The sequence below is a fragment of the Pholis gunnellus genome (genome assembly GCF_910591455.1).
Source record: "Pholis gunnellus genome assembly, chromosome: 14".
Classification (NCBI taxonomy): Eukaryota; Metazoa; Chordata; class Actinopteri; order Perciformes; family Pholidae; genus Pholis; species Pholis gunnellus.
Genome location: NC_136541.1, coordinates 19723890 through 19729549, shown reverse-complemented (window position 1 = coordinate 19729549; position 5660 = coordinate 19723890). Strand labels below are relative to the sequence as shown.

The 5660-nt window shown below is 40.2% G+C and overlaps 1 protein-coding gene across 1 annotated transcript in view; it reads left to right on the top strand.

The window, feature by feature from the left end:
- lyn (LYN proto-oncogene, Src family tyrosine kinase) overlaps window positions 1-5660 on the top strand; it is a 17894-nt gene continuing 12234 nt past the window's right edge. Inside the window, exon 1 of the mRNA XM_079173257.1 lies at window positions 1-35. The gene's annotated coding sequence lies outside the window, so the exon portion shown is untranslated. The remainder of the gene's footprint in view (window positions 36-5660) is intronic.

Sequence of the window (5660 nt, the reverse complement as noted above, 5' to 3'; positions counted from 1 at the left end):
CTTGTTTCCTTCAGCGGGGACACGCACTAAGAGAGGTAAGCGCAAATGCATGTGATGTGTGAATAACAGCAGTGAGAGATGTGCATCAGGTCATTGTGTGATCTCATCATCAACACACACACACAATAGAAGAGTTATAAAGATGTGTCATTCAGTTTAATTTGTAGGAAACGGTAAATGATGAGTGACTCGACTGGGAATTTTTGGCTTAACTCTGATTTTTAACGATTCAATCCGTTTCAGATAGTTGCTTTAAATTTGAACATTGTTTGTTGTTTCTTTCTTGAATGTCAAGGGTGTCTTTTATGGAACTTCGTGTGTGCTCTGTCAGGATTGTCATATTCAGATTAAAATAATATTTTGTAAGTTGCATGTTTAAGAAATGAAGCTGGTTTAACTGAATTTGATGTGTAGGTCTCAGGTGGCGGTATATGCCGACCGGATTTGTCAAGTAGTTGCATCGCATTCTGCAGTGGATTAAAACCGCTCCTTTCATTTCTTCACCACTCCAGACTATGGAGTCCAATGCTAAAGGAGGAAGTTTGTATGTTGGTCATAGCAGACACTGAGTGTGTGCGTGTGTGTGTGTGTGTGTGTGTGTGTGTGTGTGTGTGTGTGTGTGTGTGTGTGTGTGTGTGTGTGTGTGTGTGTGTGTGTGTGTGTGTGTGTGTGTGTGTGTGTGTGTCGGCTCCTAATCTGTTCAGACCCTTATGGTTTCCTGCTGTTTGCTGACTATCAAGTTAAAAATATAACAAAGGCACTGAACCAATGAAGCTGTGACAAACTGCCCAACTGCTCGCATTGTTTGATTCAGCAATGTGTCGATTCATAAACCTCTATTGAGACAAGTTAACAACGTATTCAGCCCCAGTTCTGGTTTTCAGGTGTGTCCATTGTTTTGTTTACCATTGAGTTGAGAGTGCTTGAACCTTTTTTTTCTCCCCTAACTCTTTAACCAAACCATCTGTCATCTATATCTTTGGGGACAAGAACCACTTTTATTTGCATACTATTACTCAAAAGAAAACATGACTTATGAACTTGATTTCCTTCGGAGTAAAAGCAAGATTATGTGGAAGACACGGGTAATGTTTTATACAGCTATTGGAGTTTCTAACGCTTTAAGTTCTTAGCTCTCAATCGAGGGATGGCAATGTTGGTCCAAAATGAAATATCTCCCCTCAATATAAATCTGTCTACGGTGAACTCCTTACTTTTCAGTGTCACTAGTTTAAAGGTATTCTGTGAAATATCTTAACATCTGCTGGAGGGATTGGCACAACATTTTGAAATACTAGCCTACTGGACGGATTGCCCTGAAATTTGGTACACAATCATTCATGTCCCACTCTGAATGAATTGCAAGCGAATAACTTTGGAAAGATCAAATCACAGGGTGTCCCAAGGTTTTCAAAAACCTGCCAAACATTCCCATCAGCCCCAGCTGTTCTCTGTGTTTAGCGCTAATGATTAGCTAACATCAGCATGCTAACACACTAAACTAAGATTAATAAAACCATTATACTTGCTAAACAGCATGTTAGCTGTGTCACTGAGTGCATGTTAGCTGTGTCACTGAGTGCATGTTAGCTGTGTCACTGAGTGCATGTTAGCTGTGTCACTGAGTGCATGTTAGCTGTGTCACTAACTATGATGGGCTACATGGGAACAAAGACGCCGCATTACAAGCCCTGATGGTGTTTTGAATTGGTTTACGCTCCCCCCCCCCCCCCCTCCACCTCGTTTGGAAATGTTGTGAATGGAAATGAGTGCGAATGGAATAAAACAACTGGGGTTATATTTGCATAATGTATTTATATTTTCCTTTGCGAACATTAGGTATCGACATATAGCTAACAGCTATATATAGCATTCGGAAAAGTCAGGGCGTTCGTGAACGTTGGTTGCCAGATCTGTTGAAAAATTCATGTCATACACACAGGGGCGGACTGGGGGAAAAAAGTGGCCCGGGAGTTACTGTCAGACCGGCCCACTCAATACACGGCGCGTTGCCCACTCAATGCATACATATCGACCAGTCAGTGGCCTACTTTGAAAAATACCCATACACTTAACATTATTTTGGATGATTACAAAGAAATGACATCATATATGTTTTTTTTAATACAATTTGGATCCACCAATTTGCCTGGATGGACACATGGAATAAAATGATACTGGCTATTGTAACACTCCAAGGTAGGTATAGTTTGCTCGATGAATATGCTGAACTCTGGGCTAGTATCACATGGTTATAACTACAGAGCCTTAAGGAATGTATGTCAGCAGAGAAAGACCACACAATGAAGAAACTGGAACCAGAGGGTAGAATTAGTATGAACTATATATTGTAGAAATGAACAGAACAGAACATACGATGGGGTGTGAACATCAGTGGTATCAGTAGTGTTGCATGCTGGATGTGTGATTGTGTGTGTGTGTAGGGGTGTTGAAGGTGCATAACAAAACAATAAGTTAAGTAACAGAACCTAAACTAACTCTGCTGGCCCAGGTGCATCTGGGTCATTTGTTACCGGGCCGCACAGAAAGAATAAATATTATATTATTTCCGTTTTATTGATTTTTTTATTGAAAGTTTTATTTTGAAAAATGACCGGATTCTCTCGCAATTTCATCCGCCTGTGGCTCTTGACACATGTTATAATGCCGATCGTATCATTTTATTTCGACGTGTTTATCCGCCACACCTTGAATGCCAGTCCGTGAAAATATTGTCTTACATGAAGCCGGTCCGTGGCGCAACAAAGGTTGTGGACCCACTGGGCTAGAGTGATTGACATTTAATAACACCTAAAACCAAGTTAGACTGACGGAAGAGATTAGAGTGTGAATACAGATCGCAAGGAGTAGTATAAATATCAGTCAGTGATTGATTTTTGACTTTAGGTATTAGAGTAAATTTAACATTTTCTGTGATGCATAGAATATATAGTCGGGGCCGGCGATGTCAGAGGGAGGGCCTGTTAGTGATAGAGGTGGTAGACCGGTATTGGACCAGCCCAACCCCCGTCGGCCCACCGGGGATTTCCCCGGTATCCCCTATGGCCAGTCCGCCCCTGCATACACAGGTCAACCTTTGGCATGCTACTATAACTCAAACCTGTATTACAAACTTAATTTGCTTGGGAAGAAAATACAAATATGTGCTGTCAAAGTATCTTTTTAGCTGCCTTTAATAAGGCCAAAAAGCAAAATGCTTATAGCTAATAGCAATGGGGTGTATGTAATCAATGCTTGGTGGTTGCTTTTCATTGGGGATTCTTCCTAACCTGTCATGTGACCGAGCCTACTTTCTTTTTCTGAGTGGCCAGGGACCACTTACTGTGAGATCCATGTTAACATCCTATAACTTCTGTTCCTGCTGTTTTTAAGCATTCGCTGGCCCAGAGAACTAGCTCAGTGTGTTCCCGCTGTCTCTGTTGGTGTTCACTCATGCATTTCGGTTTCCTGGATAAGTAGCAACACTGCTGTTTTTTTCTTTTTTTAGAAAACAGGTGTTCATTTGTGACCAACATGAACTGCTGCTGTCCCTGCATCAATGTATCAATGCAGCTGATCCAACCTAGTCTTCACATGTCACACATCATGCCAGCACATACTCGTATCAGTATGTGATATAATAACTACTTTAACACATACTTTAACACATACTGTTAGTGTTGCTGTTTTTGTGTGCATGCAATTGTGTTGATGATTCACATACACACTCAAGTAAAATTGATGGAAGCAATTATTTTCATATTTTGCGAGTTTAAAACACCAAAAACTGACTTATGCAAGCAGAATGGACCAAAAGTCGGGACCTTATTAAATAAGTTAAGAAGTGAAAAGCAAAGATGAAATAAATAACAAAATGAGGAGATATACAATGAGGAAGTAAACTCTGCCGTCCAAGATCAATAAAGCGGAATGAAACAAAGCTGGAAAAGTGGTTAAATATTCTCCAACGGGTCCAAAGTTTGAGTAAATATGAAACCCACGCTTCTCAAACAAAAACAAAAAAAAATCAGTTTTGACAGTCTGTCTGCATTGTTGAGAGCATCCTCATCACACGTCCATATAAACATCTATTATAAAAGCCAAATTGCAATGAGGGCTGTTTGCTAGATGCATACAATTGATTTATGACTATGCAAGGTGTGTGTGGGTGTGTGTGCTTCCCTTAAACAAATACAACACTGCAGGTGACGTTGGGACGTGAGCTAAAAGTTATGTCTTCCTCTTTCACTGGTCAGTTTGGTGTCAATATACAAAGCCAGATGCAAAAACAAGAGTTAATGAAAAGAATATCTCATCTTATCTCCACTGCAAACTATGACACTGCCAGCAGAGTCAAGATGCCAGCATGCTTAAAAAACAGAGCGTACAAAACTGTCATGAACAATCCATAGTCATAAAATGAAGGCATTAAATATCACAGAGCACTCATTAGCTACAACACCTACGCTGATATACCACCGCTTTCACTCAGGAAACATCTGTGGAAGTTTAAAGTTAAAAGGATTTGATATATACATATATCTGTATGTGCTTTTGTACAAATGTCATGGTGTGTCAGTGTTTGTGGGCTTCCTGCTGGTTAGCAGTAAACATCCTGCAGCCTCAAGCCACAATAAAAAAAACAATAATCTTTTTTTTTACAACTGGATGCTGACAGAGTACAGCAGACTTATATATATATATATTATCTCTATTAATAAACAGAGTTTCCTTGTGGATCAAAGTAATGTTTTGGGAATTATGCTATAGATTATAAGTATGTTGTGCTTATCACTGTGGAAACATTTCAGAAACAGCATTTGCTCCAGTCAATCACACACAGAGAGACAGACAACCCTGAACACCATTAGAGTTACAAATGAACCTAATCTGGATGTTGTTTTTTTTGGACTTTGGGAGGAAGTTCCCACAAAAATTTCTTTAACTGCAAAATAGTTGCATATTACTTAACCTATACTTTTTTGACACCCTAGGTACCCCTAGAGACAGATTTGCTCGTGTCAACACTCCGGTTACATGCATAAGCTGGCTTTTCAAAATAAACTTCAGTGTTTCCAGGAAACAACTTGGTTAGGTTCAGGCAAAAAGAAAGTACGTGGTTAGGTTTAGGAAAACAATTTGGTTTGGCTTAAAAGAAGTACATTTGTCACGCAGTTAAATATGTCACGTATGCAACGAAAGTTAAGTATGTGACATAACTCAACTTGCGTACATAGGTCACAATATTACAATATTACTCGCCACGGGACACAAACAGTGGTCTCCTGGCTGAAAGTCCTGTACTTTTACAAGTAGGTCCATCTGTGAGTGCACAGTGAGGCCGACTGCAGGACACACCTTCGTGTTCCACCCTCAAAAGAGTCTTAGTTTGGGATAGATTTAGGAAACAATCGTGCTTACAATAAGTTATCTGAGGTGATGTGTTGTGGCGTCTGCGAGCCTGCAAAGAGACCCCCAAGGTCCTTCCTACGTGGATTTGTAACTCATTATGTTGCGTTGCCTGACTTCCTCCTCTACTCCCACCATTACTACGTCCACGTAGAGTGTTGTAGTTTTTAATGTAGGGCCACTGCTCTTATTTGACGCCATGGGAGTGATATTGAAAGCACTGACCAAGCAGGAGCAAAAAAGACTCATTT